The sequence below is a fragment of the Ictidomys tridecemlineatus genome, chromosome X, assembly GCF_052094955.1.
Source record: "Ictidomys tridecemlineatus isolate mIctTri1 chromosome X, mIctTri1.hap1, whole genome shotgun sequence".
In the NCBI taxonomy this organism is placed as follows: Eukaryota; Metazoa; Chordata; class Mammalia; order Rodentia; family Sciuridae; genus Ictidomys; species Ictidomys tridecemlineatus.
Genome location: NC_135493.1, coordinates 102478775 through 102501147, shown reverse-complemented (window position 1 = coordinate 102501147; position 22373 = coordinate 102478775). Strand labels below are relative to the sequence as shown.

Genomic DNA, 22373 nt, shown 5'->3' with positions numbered 1-22373 from the left:
CAGAGGGCACAATAAAGGTTTGCTGAAATTTTGCCTTTAGAGAAAGCTAGCAAGAGGAGCTTTAGTTATATCCCTGGCAAATCATCAGGGGTCCCTGCAGCTTCCCAAGATATACTAGTCATTAAAATTTAATGAGTTCGATTACAAAACTATGCTGGAGCCCTTTTTAGGGCCCTAGGTCTTTAAAATTTAAATGACTCCACAATGAGACTGACTTGTCTCTGGTTAAGCACAGGACTTTTTAAATTCCCACACTTCAAGCAAGTACCACACCCTCACTGCAAGCCAGTAGCATTAAAGAAGTTATACCATCTTTTCTTACTGTTATTTTCTCTGCTATCCTATGCCTCAAGAGAATGACAATTGCTCACTCAGGACTGGGAGACTCTCCCAAATTTGGCCCACTAAATCACTAATCTACCACTCAGGAATGACTTTAACTCCCTGAAAAAGGAAAAAAGTTAATTTGTTATAATCATAAATAAACTAATACCATTTTAGTTTAAAAAGAGGAAAGCAGAGTCTTCAGTTTCCCAATTAGGGATTTTAATAGCTCAAGAACTGACTAGATATTTCATGTTAACCAAATAGCCCTAGTGAAAAAGGAAAAAAAAATCTACCATCTAGAAAAATTTCAGCTAATAATGCCAGAAGTGAGCAAATTAGAATAATCACAACTTTGCAAACTTTAATTAGGTAACTAATTCACTTACTCATAATCAATAAATAATAAGAGCACTAAGAGAAAAGTTGGGCTTCATGAAAACATCAAGCTGTCCACCTGAACCCTCTGATAAATCATGGCAATATTTAAAAAGTGAAATGATCAGACATTACATGCCTCTGGATGAGACATAATATGAAATGACAGCAAGTACTCTTATTTATTCCCCTAAGAAAGTATAATCTGAAAGTAATTAAGCATATAGTTCTAATTGTCAGTCCACATAAAATACAAAGGATAAAGGAACAAGTTAACACACCCCAAGAATGGACATGTGAGCATGAATAAAAGCAGAGAGGGTTGGTATAGTTTACAAGAGAATAAAGAGATATTTAACTGAGGGAACTTGAATATGGACTGAAGTGTTGTCTATGTTATTAAGGAATTATTATTAGATGTGCTATATATGATAAGAACACTGCAGTTATGTAAAAATGTTTTGTTTTAGAGGCATATTAATTTAGAGGTGAAATTATATCTTAGATATGCTTTAAATTCTCAGCAAAAGTAAAGGAGTAAGGAGATGATGAAACAAGTAGTGAACTGTTGATAACTACAACATTAGAAGTTCAGTGAACTTTTTATTTGTGTATATTTGGAATGCTCAAAAGTTAAAAGTAATGAACTAGAAGACACTATAGTCCTTTAAGGAGAAAAAAGTAGTATATTCAAAATATTTGCTAGAGATATAAAGCTATTAAGAGGGTTCTTCAGCCAGTCCAGAGGTAAAAACTTTTAAAATACCAACACCATTTAATTTAAATATTTATTGAAAACTACAATAAGTGATAAAGTAAGAAGTATGAAGGCCATGCCCGGTCTTGAACCATCTCTTGAGCTAGTTAAGAAGTGCACTCTCTGGAATCCTGATGAGAAAATTCACAAAGGTAGTGACAGATTCAGTAAAACAAGCTTACTGAACAAAAATTATACAGACAAAAGAAAAGATGAGAGATTAAACAATAAAAAGAGTGAAGATACAAATGTCCTACATGAGGAAATTCAGTTCTATCAACATTTCAAGGCAGGAGAGATTTGTGAGTAGGACAGGGGAAAAATCTGATGAATGAACTTTCAAAACAAAAGAATCCTTAGGGATAAAGGAAATAGTTCTCAAGAAAAAAATAGAGTGATACTAAACTTTAGGAGGAGGCATTCTTATACCCCAAAACATGTAGTAACTGAATATGCTCCAAATTAAATAAGGGCATTTGACGTCACAGGTCTAATGTAAGATAACTAACTCTTTGAGGCTATCATTCAAAGGAGTAGCAAGAATGTTGAAAACAAGAATGTACAGGAGCACAGACTCTATTGCTGGGAAAGGGGTCTGAGGTGGGTCAGCTTTTGGCCCTAAGTCTAAGAAGGACAGAGCTAACAAGATTTTGGCTAGGATTTCATCAAGAGTGACTGAAGAAGCAAAAAAGAAAGACTTACAGAAGGTATCCAGGAATGAAGTTAGTAAAGAAGTATGACATTAATCATAAAAGACAGAAAATGCATTAGATAAAAAAGAGGCAATTTTGTTGGAACTGGAAAATGGAGGCATATCTGAAGAGAGGAAAGGGAACTATACATGTAGGGATGAAAGAAGACTTGTGACAAAGCAAGCTTTCAAACAGGGCAGAGGTTGACAAATTCAGAGCCAGTGGGACTATGTTCTAGAAATGAGGTGTGGTGGGGGACAGTGAGACTGGGATATGAAGAAATATTCTCCCAATTGTCTCTATCTTTAGGACATGAGTCATGGGGTCATGATACATGGTTTACAGAAAGAAGAAAGCATAGAACGATAAAACTTGGGAGTCAGTGAGCGTCTGTAGGTCATTATAGCTGAAATAAAATGTGTAATAATAATAGACAAAGAACATACACAATTCGCCAGGTGTGGGACAACAGGCAAGTTACTTAAGCTCTCAGACCCTGTTTCCTAATCCTTTGCTTAAAACCACACCTAATTATCACATACTTACTTCAGAGGCTCCTATGGGAATTAATTTACATAAAAGGAAAAAGTTTATAACTGATAATGTAGCATATTTATTCATTAGGTTGAGAGCTCTCATACGGCAGCAAATTTAAGAATCTCATCAGAACTGCCTCTTTCTTCTATTTCACAAGGGCAGATATATATTATACCCACATACAAGTATACTAAGAAGTCATAAGGGTAAACAGATAACTAAAAAAAATATTCTTTTCAATTAGAGGGGGGGAAACTTAGTTGATATTATGCATACTAATTTCAATAGCAATTAAGAGATATTTTATATTATGAGAATCATTTTAGACCACTGTAACTGACATTTCAGTAAATCTATCCATTGGTTAAGGTCTAAAAATTATCCAAGGTTATAGAGGGTCAAAATGTTGCTGACTAATCAAAAAATAATGTACTTACATTTATATAAATATACAGAATATGTAGCTTTTAAATAAAAATGTACATAATTACACGAGTAAATAAACTCTTTAAAACAAAGCTCATATGGAACTAGGGAACAAGTCTCAGGTCTTAAAAAAGAGTGATAAAGTCACTGCCTTTGTAAATAAATTCTGCCCATAAAGAGCCAACAAGAAGCCTCCCTACCTTGGTTATAGAATATGAGGTAATTTGAATCAACCTTCCCATTGAGATAAGTAACAGAGTTGGACAAAATGTAAGTAATGACTTTCTTCAAAGGGTCAAAGAATTAATAGGACAGTGCTTTCAGATTCATTAAAGGACTGAAATTCAAAAAGGTAAGCTGAGCAATCTAAAAGAGGAAGTCAGAGATTCAAATGTATCTGACAGTTGGGCTCTTGAATGTCCCTCAAAAGTTCGTATGTTGAGGACTTACTTGGTCCCCAGTACGACAATGTCCAGAGGTGGGTAATATGGGCAGTGAGTGGATCATGAGAGTTCTGAACACATGTGTGGATTAATACACTGACAGCTGAATGGACAACTAAGAAATAGTGGAAACTATAGGCAGATGGGGTGTGGTTGGAGGAAGTAGGTCACTAAGAGTGTGTTACTGGGGATAAAACTTATTCCTTGCCCCCACCCCCAGACTGCCATAGCTGACAGCTTTCCTCTGCCATCCTGTTCCACAGTAATGTTCTGTCTCACCTCAAGCCAAGAGCAATGGAACAGACTGGCAGACTGACAAAGACTGAAACTTCTCAAACTCTGAGTCAAAGTAAATCTTTCCTCCTTTAAGTTGTTCTTATCAGGTATTTTAGTCACGGCAATGAAAAGCTGCCAACACAGCCAGTCTGACAGACCAGAGGGACAAAGGGGAAAAAGCTCCTTCTCCCATCTTCAAGTTGGAATCCTTGAAGAGCTTAGAAATAAGGGTAAACTAAAAATGAATCAGTACATACACTGAATGTAATATGATCTTGAGTCATGTGGCTGACCCAGGAAAGGTGTGATTTGATTAAGTAATCCTGGGTTCTCTCAAGCAAATGAAACACACACACACACACACACACACACACACACACACACACACACACACACACACTTCTTTATGAAATGTATCATTTCAAATGATTTCTCAAATAAAATTCCATATACAATGCCCAGCAAACAATTAGAACACGAGGAGACAAGAGAAGATGACCAAAAGCCAAAGAAACAACAAAAACAGAATCACAGGGACTATAAGTATTGGACTTAATCAGGCATTGATTTTACATACTATGTTGAAGATAATATCAAAACAGAAAAACCTTGGCAACAAACTAGAAACCATAAAAAGTGACAAAATACAGTTGTGTCACTTAATGGCATATGTTTTAAGACATGCACCATTGTGCAAATATTACATAGGGTACCAAGTAAGATAGCTACAATATCACGAGGCAATATATTCTTAAGGGACCTCCATCTTATGTGTGGTCAATCATTGGTGGAAATGTTATACAGCATATGATTATGGATCTTAAAAGGAACAGAGTAATTGTTACTAAAAAATGTAAAAAATTAAAATTAATTCAAGGAACAGATTTAACAGCTGACACAGTTGAGACAATGAACCAAAAGACAGATTGAAGAAGGGCTCAGAATGACGAGAGAGGGATGTAAGAAACATTAGGATTCAGTGAGATGGTCCCATATCCAATAGTTAATTGGAATCCCAGAAGGAAAAGAGAGAATGGAGCAGAAGCAATATTTGCATATATGAAAATTTTCCAAAAATGATGAAAGGCGCCAAACCACAGACTTAACAATCTTAATGAATTCCTAGCTGAAAAATCAAAAAAGGAAAAATTAAATGCATCCTTAGAAGGTAAAAACTACTTTCAAAGGCACAACAGGTAGACTGACAGCTTAATTTTCAACAATAAAAATGAAAACTATAAGAGGAGCAAAAAGAAAATAATTGTTGGGGCTGGGGTTATAGCTCAGCGGTAGAGTGCTTGCCTAGCACATGCAAGGTCCTGGGTTCGATCCTCAGCACCACGTAAAAATGAATAAAATAAAGATTAAAAAAAAGAAAAGAATTGTCAATCTAGTATTCCACTGCAGAGAAAATATTCTTCAAGATTGAAACTGAAATACATCTCAAATAAAAACAGAGTTAACATTCAGTGGATACTAAGAAATCAGCACAAAGGAAAACTGACCCAAGATGGGAGTGTCATAAATGCAGAAAGGAATGAAGAACTACAAAGGTATAAATGAGCATGTAAAAAATCTATGGGACACTGATTTTAGGAAAAATGTCTTGTGGTGTTTAAAATATATACAGAAATAAATTCCAGGTTAAAAAAAATAGCACGTATGTCAAAAGATAGGTAAATGGAACGGAGGTGTTTTAATGTACTTACTTCAACCAGGAAGAAGGTAAAAGTACCTCAACACCAGACTTTGATAAGTGAGGGATACATGCTCGACTAGTTATTCCAGGGTGATAACTATTAAAAAAGAATAATTATGAAGAAGCAAGAGATGACAATGATGACAATGACGAAGAAGACTGTAATTCTATGGTAATCACACACACAAATGGAATAGAAACAAATACGTGATATTTGAGCCTTAAATAAAGGGAAAAAGCTAATATAAAAATAAATCAATGGAAGAAAAAAGGAAACAGCAGAGTTAGAGGAATAAAAATGTAATGTTCCACTTAGTTCCCCAATACCAGTAATTACATTAAATTTAAATTTAATTTAAATAGACTGAATGTTACAAAAAGAGAATGAATATAACACTGGATTAACAAAAAGAAATCTACAAATGTATATGCTATTTTCAAGAAACCCATCTGAAACATAAGAACACAGAAAGGTTAAAAGTAATAGAAAAGTATGTATCATGCAAATGGCCAAAATAAAGATGGCATAACTATACTAGTTTCAGATAAAATAGATATTAAAAAAGCATCATTAAAAAGAATCACTCTAGGGACTGGGGTTGTGGCTCAGTGGTAGAGTGCTTGCTTAGTATGTGTGAGGGACTGGGTTTGAATCTCAGAACCACATATAAATAAAATAAAAGTCCATCGACAACTAAAAAAATATATATGTATGTGTGTGTATATATATAGATAGATATAGATAGATAAAATACATTCTTTTAAAAGTCACTCCATAATGATAAAAGGTTTAAATTCACCAGAACAAACTAAATTTGCATGCACTTGATAAATGGCCTCCAATTATGTATAAAGAAAAAGTTAAAAAATTACTAGGAGAAATACACATGCATCAATGTCATGCTGGCAGATTTTAAGATATCACTCTCAGTGAAAGATAGTTGAAAGAATAAACGGACTAAAAAAATTAGTAGAGACCGAGCTACAACACAATTAACATGCTTCATGATTGGGCATACATTGAAGGATGTAACTAAAAACTGCAGAATATATGCTTTTCAAATGCTTACGTATTTAAAAAAAATTGATTACTTGCTGAGCCAAAAGTAAGCCTCAAGAAATTTTAAAAGATTAAAATCACTCAAGGGAGTTCTTTAAAGTGTGATAAAGCCACAAACCAATTACAAAAAATACATAGAAAATTCTCTTATTATTAGAAATTAAGAGACACTTTTGAATAACCCATAGATTAAAAAATAGGGTGGAAATTAGAAATATGAAATAAATAATGAAACGATTACATATCAAAAATCACAAGATGCTGGTAAAGCTATACTTAAAAGTGAAATGTGGTTTTAAATGTGTCAGGAAGGAAATAAGGATGCAAACTAATACCTAACTACCCATCTCCATTAGTTAGGGAGAAGGAAAAAAGCAAAAAAAAAAAAAAAAAAAAAAATCCCTAAAGAACTAAAAGGAAAATGAATATAAAAACAGATCTTAACAAGATAGAAAAACAACATGCGGATAGAAGAATCAACAATGTTGAAAGTTCTTGGGGAAAACCATTATAACTGCTAAACCTCTAGTGAAATTATTCATTAAAAAGAGAAGGATCTGGGCACAGTGGTGCATGCCGGTAATTCCAGTGGCTCAGGGGACTAAGGCAGGAGGATTCCAAGTTCAAAGCCAGACCCAGCAACTTAGCAAGACCCTGTCTCAAAATTTTTAGCAAGGGAAAAAAGATTCATATATCCAGTATTAAGAATTAAAAAGTACCAAGAGAATGAAAACAAATGGCTAGACAAAAATCTGTACACAAATGTTCACTGCAGTGTTATAAATAATATTCCAAAAGGGAAACGACCCAAATGTCCATCACTGATGAATAAATACAATGTGGTATATGCATACAATGAATACTATTTGGCAATAAAAACAAATGAAGTATTGATACATACTACAACATAGGTGAACCTAGAAAACATTATGCTAAGTCTGGTTGTTTGCATGATTCCATTTATATGAAAATTTCAGAATAGGCCAGTCTACAAAAATGAAGAGACTTGTGATTACCTAACTAATGATGATGGGAAGGGGAGAAGATAAGAATGACTACTAATAGGTGCAGAGATTCTTTGGGGGATGATAAAAATATTATAAAATTGACTGTGGTGATAGATGTACAATTTTGAAAAATAATAAAAACTAATAACTGCACACTTTATTTATTTATTTTATTTTTGGTACTGGATATTGAACCCAAAGGCACTCACACACTGAGCCACATCTCCAGCCTTTTAAAAATACTTTATTTAGAGACAGGGTCTTGCTGAGTCGCTTAGTGCCTCATAAAGTTTCTGAGCCTAGCTTTGAACTTGTAATCTTCTTGCCTCAGCATCCCAAATGGCTAGTATTACAAGCATACACCACTGCACCTGGCTATAAAATAAATCTTAACATAATGTCTTCCAGAGAATGAAAAAAACAAGTATATTCTTTAATTCATTTTATAAGGCTACCCAAACCTGACAAGGACAGTATAAGAAAATAATACTAAAGGTCAATCTCATTCATGGGCAAAGATCTAAAACTCCAAAATAAAATTAAACAAAAGTGTGATATGGACCAAAGTGGGTTTATTTCTAGAATTCAAAGCTGATTTAGTAATAGGAAATCAATCAATGTAATTTAAGAAACAAAATCATACAGTTATTTTAACATTAGCAAAGCATCTGTTAAAATCCAATATCCATTCATGATGTAAGCTCCTAGCAAAATAAAAACAGAATGAAACTTCCTTAATTTTATAATGTCTGGGGAAAAATTAAAGCAAACATCATACTAGGTGGAAAAATGCTGGAAATTTTCCTTTGAGAAAGGGAACAAGACAATGGTGCCCACTCATACCACTTCTATTTAATATTATATCGAAGTACTAACCAGCACTAGAAGAATAACAATTAGAAGGAATAAAATTTTCTTAACTTGCAGATCAAAAGATTGAATACATAGCAAAAGATTCTAAAGAAGAATATCATAAGTAGTAAAAGTTTAGGACAACTCCTATGTACAAAGTCAACATAAAAATATAAACATTTATAATATAAAAAATATCACATATCTAAGAATAAAACTCTCCAAAGTTGTGAACAACTTCCTGGAGAAAATTGTAAACATTATTGAGAAAAATTAAGAAGGACCTAAACAAATGGAGCAGTGTATCATGTTTAACAAGTATTGAAAACAGCCAGGCATGGTGGCACATGCCTATAATCCCAGCAGCTCACGAAGCTGAGGCAGAAGGATAACGAGATCAAAGCCAGTCTCAGCAAAAGTGAGGCGCTGAGCAACTCAGTGAGATCCCGTCTCTAAATAAAATACAAAATAGGGCTAGGGACGTGACTCAGTGGTTGAGTGCTCCTGAGTTCAATCCCCAGTATCTCCCCACACATACACACACAAAAAAATAAGTAGAAAACAATATTATAAAAATGTTAATTCTCCCTAAATTGGTCTATGGATTCCATGCAATTCCAATCAAAACCACGGACTGTGGGGTGCAGGGGCAGGGATTGATGACAAGATGATACTAAAATTCATATAAACGTTCAAATGGTCAAGAGTAGCCAAAATGTTGTCAAAAAGGACAACGTCGAAGAATTTGTTATACTGACTATTAAGACTTATTATAGGGGCTGGGGTTGTGGCTCAGAGGTAGAGCGCTCACCTAGCACGTGTGAGGCACTGAGTTCGATCCTCAGCACCACATAAAATAAAATAAAGATAAAAAGACTTATTATAAAGCTTTTATAAGTAAGAAAATGTTGTATGAGAACAAGGACAGACAGACCACTGGAACAAAACAGCACAGAAATAAAATCAAATACATGTAGATATCTGATTACTCACAACAGTATGGAAAAGACGGTGCACTGGGACAATTAGCTATCCTTATGGGGGGGGGGGAAACCCCAGTATTGTCCCCTAACAGGGTACATAAAAATCAGTTTCAGGTGCAAAAGCCCAAACCCTAAAACTTTTGGAAGGTGAGAGAATATATCCCTCACCCTGGGACAGGAAAAGATACTTTAAATTGAACCTGATACTTGATTTAAACATAAAGGAAATGATTAATTACATTGAAAATGAGAACTTCAGATTATGAAGACACATTAAAAATGAAAAAGCATGCCACACAGTGGGAGAATATATTTGCCACCAGCAAAGGCTCATTTCCAGCTTACAATAAAGAACTCCTGTAAATCAACAAAAAAAGGCAAGGAAGAACATGGCACATTTTCTTAAGAAATTATACCCACAATAGTTATTAAGGCATAAACCTCTGTCTGGAAGACTTAGCTACAAATACTGACACACTCCCTGATATTTACTGAGTAAAAACTTTTAACTATATATTCACATTTTTAAAAATTTTTCAAATGCTCTTATTTCAGAAGACAAGTTCTCCTGTTCCTTCTCCAATCTGAACACTAAGAGGAATAATTATCATTGAAAAGTCTTGTTTAAGAAATATGTATCTACTCTAAGGTCACAAAGACACTTTCTTAAAAACAGCATCCAAACAACATATTCAGTGAATATATTCACACAGTGGAATAGTACACAGCAAAAAGAATGAATATAACTACAAGTAATACAGATCTCACATTCACAATTCTGCACAAAAGAAGTTAGATACAAAAGAGTACAAGTAGCAACTTGATCTTGTAGGTTTTTGTTAAACAGGCCAGTTTTTAAATCTTATAAATTAACTAATAAATGTAAAGTATAAAAGTAGGCAAAACTAATCTAAAAGTGGTCAAGAAAATGGCTGGGGTGGGAAGGGTGGTAAGCAGGATTTCTAAGTTGCTGATGATGTTTACTTTCTTGATCTAGGTGCTGATACAAAAATGTGCTTAGTTGGTGAAAATCCTCTGAGTTGTTCACTACTGATAATGTGTACTTTCTTCATATTAAAGTTCAGTAAAAAATTTTCTTGTTTTTTTTTAAGTACGAAGGAGTACATTTTTTCAAATTTATTCAGGGAACAGAACAGCAAAAAAGGTTTCAAAGTCCATTGCTTCAAGTTACAGCCCAAAAACCAAATGACAAACATTTTAAAAGCAATATGCTAATTATCAGAAAGCATTTATAGAGGTGTCAAACCAACTAGTAACTCTAATATTTGTAGTATTGTTGATATGAAACTACTTGAATAGGAAAAATTGACTTATAGCTAGATTTAGTGAAGAGTATTGAGTAAAGATCTAAGTATGAATAAAGATCTAAGACAAGCAACCTGATCTTGTAGGTTTTTGTTAAATAGGCCAGTTTTTAAATCTTATAAATTAACTATAAGATTTAAATTTAAATTTAGATTGACACATCCAGCCAAACCCCCTCATTTTACAAATAAAGAAACCAAGATCCTTTGAAGTTGGATGCTTTGTCCCAGGTCATAAAGAGCTCTGAATAAGTATAAACAATTGAAGTTATTTAATTAAGTTCACCCCCTCCCAATTTTCTAAGTTCTAGGGGATTTCCACCCACCAAGAAAATTTATTTACTGGCAGTGTCACTCAATACAAGCCATATTCAACTGAAATATTTTCATCTAAACAACTCAAAATGAATTTCTTTGCCACCCATGACTAATAGCCAAAAGTTATTTCTGTGGCAAAAAAAGATAAGACTTTCTAAAAGTGAAGTTCATGATGTGCAGCCTAACAGATAACTTTCTGTTACACAAGTGATGACTCTGACATCAAATTTAAGGCATGAGTGATAATTTAGAATAACAAGGGCACCTACTGCATATGGTAGTCCAGAAAAAGACCCTAAAAAATCAATCATGGGGGCTGGGATTGTGGTTCAGTGGTAGAGCACTTGCCTAGCATGTGTGGGCACTGGGTTCGATTCTCAGCACCACATATAAATAAAGAAAGATCCATTGACAACTAAAAAATGTTAAAGAAAAAAGACTTAAAAAAATCAATTATGACCACAAACTGAAATCAAGAATTTTCTAAAAGCTCACATAAACACACAAATGTGCTAAGTCACTGACATTACCTCAATACCAATTTCTTAAATCAATCACAATTATGAGTCCTAAAAACTTAAAAGTCTCCAATTCATCTCAATTCACTTGCATATATAAAAATAAGAAGTATGCTTAACATTTTAAAAATAATATGTCATTTTGAAACTAAATACATCAAAAGTGAACAGTACGTAAAATAACTCATTTAGTGTTGTGAAAACATAGTTTAAAGTTATAAAAATGCTTTAGCCTCAACCCAAACCCTATAGGGTTCTTTCCACTATCACAGCACTCCTTTTATTTCAAACCATAAAGTTCAGTACCAATATTAATGACTGTCCTTGTCATCCCTAAAGGAAACACCTGGCCTTTGAGGATCTGAGGAAAACTGAAAAGTAAATCAGAAAATCATTCTATAGTCACAGAAATTTATTCACCAAAGAACTGGAGATTTCAGCCAGGCATGTTGTCTCACACCTATAATCCCAGCTACTGGGGAGGCTGAATCAGGAAGATTGCAAGTTTATTGCCAGAGTAGATGGCAGATTTGGACTATGTTTGCAAATTTACTGTAAGTCAAAAATTATTCCAAAGTAATAAAATTTACTTAAAAAGAAGTGAATAAGCCAGGCATGGTAGCACATGCGCATAATCTTAGCTACTTGGGAGGCTGAGGCAGAAAGATCACAAGCATGAGGTCAGCCTGGACAACTTAGCAAGACCTTGTCAGAAATTAAACACACACACACACACACACACACACACACACACACACACACACATGCATGTACACACACACAGAGGGGGACACTAATGTAGCTCACTGGTAGAGTGCTTGTCTAAAATACATAAGGTCCCGAGTTAATCTACAGTAAGCAAAAAGGAAAAAGAAAAGAAAAAGAAGGAAAGAAATGACTTAGCAAAAAACTACCTTAGGTTGAGAAATTTATACCTAATTCAGACCCAATCAAATGTCCATAGTCATTATGTATCTTCAATTTACCTAAGGCCTAAATGGGGGCTACAATGAATTCACAGAAAGAACTACAAATGCTATCTATTTCTCCACCATTATAAAACCCCCCAAAAGCATTTTTAAAAAACCCACCATTTTACCAATAATGAAAAGGAAAAGTCTGATATCATTCCTCCATGGAAAATGAAGAAAAATATTCCTATTCAAGAACAGATGTAGGCAGTGGACAGCCAAGTAGAGAAGGGTATTCTAGAGGTTCTAAAACCCATAAAGCTTAATAAAAACACATTTCTTATGTACTCATCTACTGGTCAGGGGCTGCTTCACTTGCTTCACATATATTAACACATTTAATCCTCCCAAGAACCCTACTGGGAGGACCCTACTTTTTAATCTCCATTTTACAGATGAGAAGTTCTGTAAGTAATGGAACAGAGACTTGAAAGCAAGCATTCTGGGCAGACAGTCCATGCTCTTAACCACTGTATGCAGTTTAGCCTTTTAAGAAGCCTATCCAGGAAAAAGCCCCTGCCTTCTAAAAACCAGCCCCCATTATTCACCCTATTCTCAGCCTTCCCTAGATAAAACTCTCTTCCTAAGTTGGGGGGGACCTTAGTAGGACCATGGAGGAAGACGACCCAACTGCCCCATCTACAAGACTGTGTTCGTAATCTTTTAGTATAGGATGAGACACTGTTATACATAGAAGTTAAGTTTTATAGTACTATCTATATTCAAATTCAGATATGTTGGGTTGGCCTGAGAATTTGAACACCATATGTGACATTTTTTTTTCTGTGGGAAAATGGTGCTGATTTCAAAATAAAATGAAAAAGGAAAGTCTTTATAGACCGTTTAGAAATTGAAGCTCCTCTACACAGCCTTATAGATGCCAAGATCATTAAATTTTAATAAAGGCACTGACTGCAGTTACTCAATCCAGTTTTGCTCATACATCAAAGAAGCATAGCTCTTTATACTTAACATGATGGGACTGAAGCTATGGAAAAAAAATAGCTTACTATTCTATGGATTTCCTGCACTACGGCCAATTGTGGATGTATGTAGCAGTTAATATATCGGTCTTCCTGGTCCCCTCAATAAACTGCTTTAAAAAAATTACTATTGAGTAAACATAAATTTTTCACAGCTACCTGCTGCCCAAGAATAGAAAGGTATCATCTCAGAAGGTAGCTAAAGCAGTAACAGAAGTCATGATGATGACAAAGTAATAACAACAAGAATTAACTCTTTTTGAGCAGATATCATTGCTAGGCACGTTTTAAATACAATGCATCCTTTGACTCATTTAATCCTTACAAGAGGTAGATACCACATTATCCCCATTTCAAAAAATGAGGAAACAGGTCAGAAATTAAGCAATTTGCCCAAGAACACAGAGCTAGCTAGTGTCAGAAGATCACAATATTTGAACATTTACTCCCTAGAGATCATGTTTTTTAACCACCATACTCTGTATAATTATAAGAATTTTGTAAACTCTTAAAATGAACAGAGGGTCTTACCAAATTCATTTTTTCAAACCAAAGAGTGGTTTGGAGAACAAAAACTAAAAAAGATCCATCTTGCCTTTTATTAGGAATATTTCCTTCAACCAACCTAAGATTAAACACATTTATGGAGAACAAATGTAAAATGCATTTGGCTTTGCTTTTATCACTTTGAAATCTTTCACTTAATTGTTTGAACACCACAAATAATGGTAACATTATGTAACTCCAACAGACTAATAAAACTTTATTTTAAAATCTTCAGGTAAAACAAACATACTGTCCATATTTACCACTAAGTAAACTAGGGTAAAATAGCTGCATGAGGTCCAATACCTTTGAAAAGTTTCAAAACATCAGCAAGAAAGGAACAAGATATTCCTTTCATGACAAACTAAAACTCTGCACTGTCAACAATACTGTAAGATCTTCTTTAACAACAAACTGAAATGGACTGAATTTAAATTTTATTTCAAAACATGTACCTAAATTCAGGAATTCTTTTTTGACAATCTAATAAGCCTATCAGATTATTTCCCAGAAGAGCCAGTACATTAGAAAAACAAACCTAATTTTGAATAGCTAAAGGTATGATACCTACCACCTCACTAGGTAATTCACAAAATGCTGACAATCTCCAGTGACTTCTGGGACTCAAGTTGATTTTTTGTACTTATTTCTTTATTAGAGCATTATAATTATACATAATAGTTGGGTTCATTTTGATATATGGAATTTTATTTACTCCATTTCAGTCTCAATTCCCCCACTTTCACTCTTCTCATCCCTTTCTCTATTCCTCCTCTACTGATCTTCCTTTCATTCATTTATTTTTGATTGGTGACAAGTTGATTTTTTAAATCATCTATTTGAACCTCAGATCTCAGCTTTCTGGAAACAATGGTCAATGTGCTAGGTTTCCAAGCCAACCCACAAAAGCCTGACCAAGGTTACAGGAGAATAACAAAATACTTAACCTGTCCGAGCAATGTTTCTATGGGAAAACCCATTTAACATTCCAACTTCAGACAAAAGCAACTACCCCTGCCCCATTCAGTCCTGAAAGTAGAAAAAGGAAATCTTCCCAGCCCAAACTGGGAATCTGAGCTTCTCTAGGACCACAGCCTCAGCCTCCCTGATCAAGGGAGAGCAGGAAGTAAGGCATGAATGAGGACAAAAAGCAGAGCTAGAGTAGAAGACTCAGAACTGGGAAGGCAAGACACTTAGAAGAGAAGTATCAAGGGTGGGATGACAGCTGAAAAGAGAGAGGAAAAAGTATGACAGTGGGGTGGCTGGTGAAGAGGATGAGGGAACAGTGCCTGCTCCTACAACACAAGGGCTTTTTTATAAACTTTCCTCCTTAATGCTTAAGGAAAGGGAAGAAGAAAACCCGCAGTAGGTGTCGTGACACTACCTTTCTGACCTGGGTTATTCTCATTCACTTCAGAGAACTAAGGGGAAGGACCCTGGCAGTGAAAGGAAGGGAGGGAGAGATGGAAGGAGGGAGGGAGGGGGAGAGAGAGAGAAAAAAGAAAGAGAAAAAGAAAGGAAAGAAAGGAGGGATGGAGAGAGTCAGAAAGGCAGGCAGGAAGACAGGAAGGAAAATAAAATGAGAAATTTTAGGTAGGGAGGGAAGTGGGAAGTTGGAGAATTGGAAAAATAAAATAATAGACCTGTCAATGAATTATACTGTAATAAATGTTCTTAAATATTCAGGATTCAGTTTGACAGTTACAAATATTTCATCAGGTCCACTTCACTATTAGACAAATATCTGTGTCCCTGGTAATAATTTGAGGTTTTATTATACAGAAAGTATTAAAATAAACTTCTAAATACATGAGGCAATTTTCTGGTGTCTTTCTTTATATAGTGACAATATAAATCATTTCAGGAAGGTTTTCTTACTTGGTAAGCTCTCAGTTACATTATCACTTGTCAATTTTTTCACCCTCGTAGCCCAAATAACATGAGTCACTACCTTCACAAGTAAAGAAGTACTTTTTTTTTTGGTACTGGAGATTGAACCTGGGGTGCTCTACCACTGAGCTACATGCCCTACTTTTTATTTTAAGGTAGGGTCTTACTTCATTGGCCAGTGGCCTTGAACTTGCAATTCTCCTGCCTCAGCCTCCCAGTTGCTGGGATTACAGGCATGTGCCATCACACTGAACTACATTTAACTTCATTCTTGTAAGTACAACTATAATTAAAAAACTTGCTCATTCAGACTAAGAGACTGCCTGTCAAGACTCCAAGGTATTATTTAAAAATCCACTCCAACACTCTGTGTAACACACATGTATGCTGCTATGTACTGAAAAACACAAGACTTCTTTTTCCATTTCTAGAAGACATGATTATCTCATTAAAGGCAACCAAACAATTTACTTCTTAAAAGATGAAATGGCAAATCCCAAATTGCGTAACTTTTCTAGAAATTCCAGCCAGAGATAATCATACAGGTAAAACTGACCAAATGACCTTTTAGAGATGAGGGCCACTTAATACCTTTATTTTCCTACAGTTGTTGTTCCAGTTGAACTCTACCCAGATACCCAGATGTAGGGCCTCTCTCTTGCAGAGATAAGGGCCAGGACGACAGGGCTCAACAGCACATCAGAGATGCAACAGCAGAGACCAGTGGGAGACAAAAGTGACACTCCCCACAATGTTTCTGCTCTTTCACCAACGTCTCAGATACTGCTGGGAACCTCTAAAGTTTTTCATTGCCATCCCCATAAGAGATTATGCTGTTTCCCATAATAGCTGCCATATTTTCTACAAACCATGACCTGAGTCCAAAACCTTTGTACTAAATTAAAGGGAAGAAAAACAGGGTCAGCTACAAAGTACTCTAATTGCTACAGATGGTAAGGGTGTATGCATATACCTCCAATGTGCCAGAAAACAAATCCAAAACCCTATGAATAGTTACTATTTTAATAATGTAAAGGATCAGAACAAATAAAATATCTTTTGTTTGGGTACTGGGGATTGAACACAGGGGTGATCTGCCACTGAACTACATCTCCAACACTTTTTATTTTTTGAGATAGGGTCTTGCTAAGTTGGCCTGGCTGGTCTCAAACTTGCAATCCTCTTACCTCGGCCTCCCGAGTAGAAAATATCTGATCTTTGCAGTATTTTGGCATGCTGAAATAGGAGGAAAAGTTACTGAAAACATCTGAATTCCAGATAGGTCACTATGAGTTATTAGGAATCTTTTACAGATCAACAAAATTCTGAAATTTTGCCCAAATATTACCTCTGGGTAGAAAACGAACACATTTGAAAAGGGGAAAAAAAAGAACCTTAAGATTATATTGAGTCAAGGACATTGAAAGCTTTCAAGATTACCAACAGAACTGAAAGATTTCTTTGTAATAAAAATTCCCATTTTCATAAAATTTGTATTAGTCAGCACATAAACTTATGCAGAATATGATGGAGCATATGTTCTAGAATTAGTTTGAGTTCTAGTTCTGCAATTTACCAGCTATATGATTTCCTTAACTACCCACGTAAGTTACAGAATACTGGAGGCTATTGTCTATATCTGTGCAACATGTATAAGATTATCTTTACATAGGGTAGCTTCAAGGATTAATGCAAATGCACATTACACACCAAGCCCAGTGCCTGAACATACTCTGTGTTAGCTCTAGCACAAACTGTAGAATGGTCTATAATTAAGGAGAAGAATGTATCAAACAAACATAAGGAAGAAAATTCAGGGTGAGTGAACACAGGTAATGTTCTGTTAGCTGTCAAGATGAAAATCATATTTAATATTTACCTTCACTGAAGTTTAATTTTCCCTTGACTGAGCCAAGTATGCTAATGGGGTAGGGGGATCTAAAGTTGTAAAAAAATTCTATCATACGTGGGTTTAAAATTATGAGTATATGTTTGCATTCTTCCAGTGTTCATAAAAAGACAAAGTGACAAAATGTACCATGTTGGTGATGCTTTTTAATAATTTAACACTGCAAAATTAAACTCTCATCTCAAAAGCCCTTTCTTCATCAAAAAAATGGTTTTTTTCTTACACATGTTCTTGTTTACTATTGCAAATCAGTACAAAAGCAAAGAGTTTACTTTCTGTAAACTCTCCTATCTTTCCAAAATAAAAGTGGGTATAGGGAGCTCAGTTGTCAAACTGTTCTTTTATCCCACTCATTCCTATCCTTTTACAAACCATAAGTAAATATATAATACACCAAAATTACTGTCTGATAGACAAACGTCAATAAAGAATACACCAAATTGAAAAGCCTTGTCTCGACCAAAAGTAGCTAATTTTGTTAAAGAATTTAACGTTTCGTAAAGACAGAAAATGCTTTATATTTTAACACATCAACAATACCAACTTTTGATTTTCATGCAGTTTATTCCCCACCTTGTCCCCATCTCATCCGCACCTCCCCCTCATCCTGCTTTTATGCACTTTATGAGCAGGCACACGGTACTAAACTAAAGAAGTCCAACTGGGAATAATTCTAGTCTGTTGCTGAACCTCAGAGTACTGCTTATGTGATCTTTAAATGAACGCAGACAATGTTTTCTCTTTACTCGACACTTGCTAACAATTATTACTATTACTACTAACCTTTTCCACATGTCTCAACACACTCAACAGACCTAACCTTACGTGCTGCTAGTCCTCATCACCAAATACCTTGCCAGAGTGTCAAACCGGTGCAGAGGTAGGAACCCGCGAAGGAGGACATCATCCCCTCACTCCGGGGACGAACGCCAATCAAGCCCCCCCCCCACCGGCCACTCCCTCTCCCCTCCGCCTCTCGCCTCTCGGGGTGTCCCGGGCGGGCACGGACGCGCCAGGCCCTGCGCAGACCTCCGGCAGCCCTGCAGTTCCCAGTGGCAGCCTCAGCTCCAGGCCAAGCCAAGCTCGCAGGATACCCGCAGTCGCGCACACGCCCACCGGCCTAGGCGCGAGATCACCAGGACGACCCCGAGGCACCATCGACGCCCTGGCACGGGCAGGTGCCGGGCCTCCTCGCGGACACTCACCCAGCGACCCCAGCTCCTCGTTCGCAGCCGCCGCCTCGCCCTCACGCCCGTCGTCTGCTCCCGCGGGGGGGTCCGGGCCGGAGCCGTTTCCCCGCCCGACCCCCCTCGGGTGCGCGCCGCGCGGAGCCTGGATCCGGTGTGAGCCGCCGCCGCCGCCGCCCCCTTCCCTCCCTCCTCCCTCAGTGCGTCCCTCCCACCGAGGCCCGCCTAGTATTTCCTGGATCCGGTCTCCGCGATAGCTTGGCAGGCGAGCCGCTGGCTTCAGGGCTTCCGTCGGGAGCCTTCGCTCGCCAGGCACAAAGATGGCGCCGCCGGGGACTGCCGTAGGCAATCTCGCGAGGCTTACCCCGCAGGAACCGTAGGGCGGGGGACCACAGGAAAGGTGATAAATTAGCCAGAGCAAACGCTCCCCCATATCGGAAATGGGCAGCACCGGTTACAAGAGGGAAGTTAGTGCGCCTGCGCAGGAGCGTGGGATAGCGCATGCCCAGAATGACCGTAGGGCGGGACCCAGTTCTCCGGGTTTTAGAGGCGGGCGGCGGAGGGACTGGGAGTGAAACCTGGTGAAGGGCTTGGCAGGACCAGGTGACATATTGAGAGGCATCTCTTAGGGCTTGGTCATCCTTCAGAAGCTCAAATGGCAACACATTTCTGCGTCCCCGGGAATACTCCAGCCCTTTGCTCTTCCCTATTCTCCTTGTGAGAATTTTCTTTGAAATCTCAGGAGCCTCTTCATCTTGTTCTTGGTTCACGTTATTTAACAAGAGCTTCCTGTGAACTTAAAGCTGGGTTCACAGCTGGCAGCAAGGGGCCTCCTGTTTCTCACATCATCTAACTTTCTCTTTCGTTTTGGTGCTACATAACTCCTTTCCCTGCTTTATTTTTGCTAACTCATTCATTTATTCAAGCATGTGTTCAGAATTTTCTGTGTTAGGAACTGAAGAAATTAATATACTCTGAACTTGAAGAGCTGTTGGCTTGGAATGAAGATGAAAGACAACAGTGATGACAGTTTACCACAGTAAATTCTCATAGAAATGAATACAGAGAGGAGTGACAAATATAGAGGGAGGATGTCATGACAATACCTCAATGCAAAAGTTTTTGAGGGGCATCTCACAGGCACAGGATTTTAGTCCAATGAATTGGTCAAAGTAATGTCAAGAAACAAACCACCCTAATTATTTTAACATAATTAATATAAAGATTTGATTATTCAGCAACTGAAAATACCACAGAATTCAATGTATCACGTGATGGCAACTGCAGGAAGTAGCCATGATGTCTAAAGTGAGAGTGACAAAAGGAAGATGTTGGGAATATTACAATTTAGATGTTTAGAGAAGGGCTTTGTGGAAGAAAAACTCAGACCACTGAGGAGAAAGCAGCATCCACTTGTAATGATGTCTCAAACAGGAGTTGAAAGTGGGGAAACTGCAAACCAGATCCAACTTCACTATGGGAAGACGTGTACCCCTCCCTCAAAGAGCTTCAAATCTCTCTTCAGCCTGGGGATGAGAATCAGACACATGGGATAGAGCTGAACTTGGTCTGCATCTTGAAGCAGAGAAGCTCCATCATCAAGAGACTCACTCCCTGGGGAAGCTGAATGTGGTCAGAAAGGGGGCCATTCACTCCTGTCACACCCCACATAGTGAAGACCATTGTGCTAAAATTTGAAAACTTTTAAGATCAGAGTCATGCCAATCAGGGCAGCCCCAGCCAACTTACCAATCCATGAATGAGAAATAAACACTTGTTATTGGATAGCACTGGGACTTTTGCTTATTACATAGCAAATGTGTACTAATATAGAAGCTCTGTTCCACACAGTAAGCTGAGGTTAGTCTCCTTCTGTCTTCTTGATTCACCATCCCTAGAGTATTGTCCTAGTCTACATGGTTCAGAATGGCTCAGTACCTTATCACATTCCAGTCATCAGGAAGGATGTACCCATTTCCTTCAAGGGCATGACCCAGAAGTTAACATCACATATTCGCAATCCCTTCACCCACACTTAATCACATTATTGCATTCACCCACAGGAGAGACTTTGGAAATGTGGTCTCATTCTAAGCTACCTCATACCTAGCCCCCCCCCCAAAAAATCCTATGACCTTGGAAAAAAGATCATGGGGGTGGGGACAAGCAGCAACCCCATAATTAGAACTTGATTTAAAGTTGTATCTTGTCTTCTCTTCCAGTTGGAACCCACTAGTGAGAAGTTTGAAATCAAGGAAGCATGGGGAACTTTCCCCTTTCTCTTCTTTAGTCTTCTACTTCACCTCCCCTATCTTGATAACCATAGCTTCTTCTCCAGGGGTGAAGAGGGTAGAAATTGAGCTGGCCAAAGTATTGCTTTACTGATATGTCAAAAGACAGCTTTGTTCCCTGTGGACATGGCAGATTAAAATTAGCTCTTTCTCTCTTGACTTTTATTTATTTATTTATTTATTTATTTGGTTTCTACTCATGCTCCCATTGGGAAGATTCATCAGCATGTCCCAGGAGAGAAGTCCTCTGTCTGGCCTCTCTCTCCTTAGCACCTGGTCTTTTTTACTTTTCAATGTGTCAATACATCCTCTCTTGGTTGTCAGTAGCTTGTATGTGATTGGCAACCAAATGCTTACTCATAAGCATGATTATTCAGGAATCTCTTCACTGCACAATTATTAGACATGACTGAATCTTTTCTAGCTTATTCTCAGACTCAAAATCTTGTAGAATACCCATAGCATCTTACCCCCAGGTTTCCCTCACCCAATGACAGAGCCTCAGGCAGGAAGCAAGCACAGGGCTTAAGCTTTTTTCTCCTTCTGTAACACTCATGGGATCCATGGGAAACCTATGTGGTCTTCCCATGGTGAACAGACATGTCACTGCTGCTTCAGCAAGCTTCCTTCCTTCAGAATTCCAAGAGGTATGCAGCAGTGTCTATGTTGACACAGGCCTCCAAACTCCAAAGATACATGGCAAGTTTTTCCTAAAATTCTCCAATTCTACTTACAGATCACTACAGTTCAGTAATCAAGCGACTAGAGAGAAATACATCTTGAAGACACCTCTGAGCCCCCCCTTGCTTGGCTTCCCCTTCCCCACTGGGAAAGAAAGTCTCCAACACTCTCACAGAGGTAACTAATAAACATCTCCCTTGTAATCTTTTCTTACTTAGGCTAGAGGACATGTTTAAGTGATAAGTCATAGAACTGGTTTTGCCACTTCTTGGTAAGTCCTGTGGAAGACAGCCTGGAAGATTTCTGAATAATGTGACAGA

General features: G+C 37.2%; 1 protein-coding gene across 3 annotated transcripts in view; it reads right to left on the bottom strand.

Annotated features, from left to right (window-relative positions):
* Tab3 (TGF-beta activated kinase 1 (MAP3K7) binding protein 3) overlaps positions 1-19447 on the bottom strand; it is a 57753-nt gene extending 38306 nt beyond the window's left edge. Inside the window, exon 1 of one of the 3 annotated variants that reach the window (XM_078035005.1) lies at positions 19100-19447. The gene's annotated coding sequence lies outside the window, so the exon portion shown is untranslated. The remainder of the gene's footprint in view (positions 1-19099) is intronic. The other 2 variants (XM_013360276.4, XM_005329169.4) reach the window with 2 other exon arrangements.
* Positions 19448-22373: the final 2926 nt, after the last annotated feature.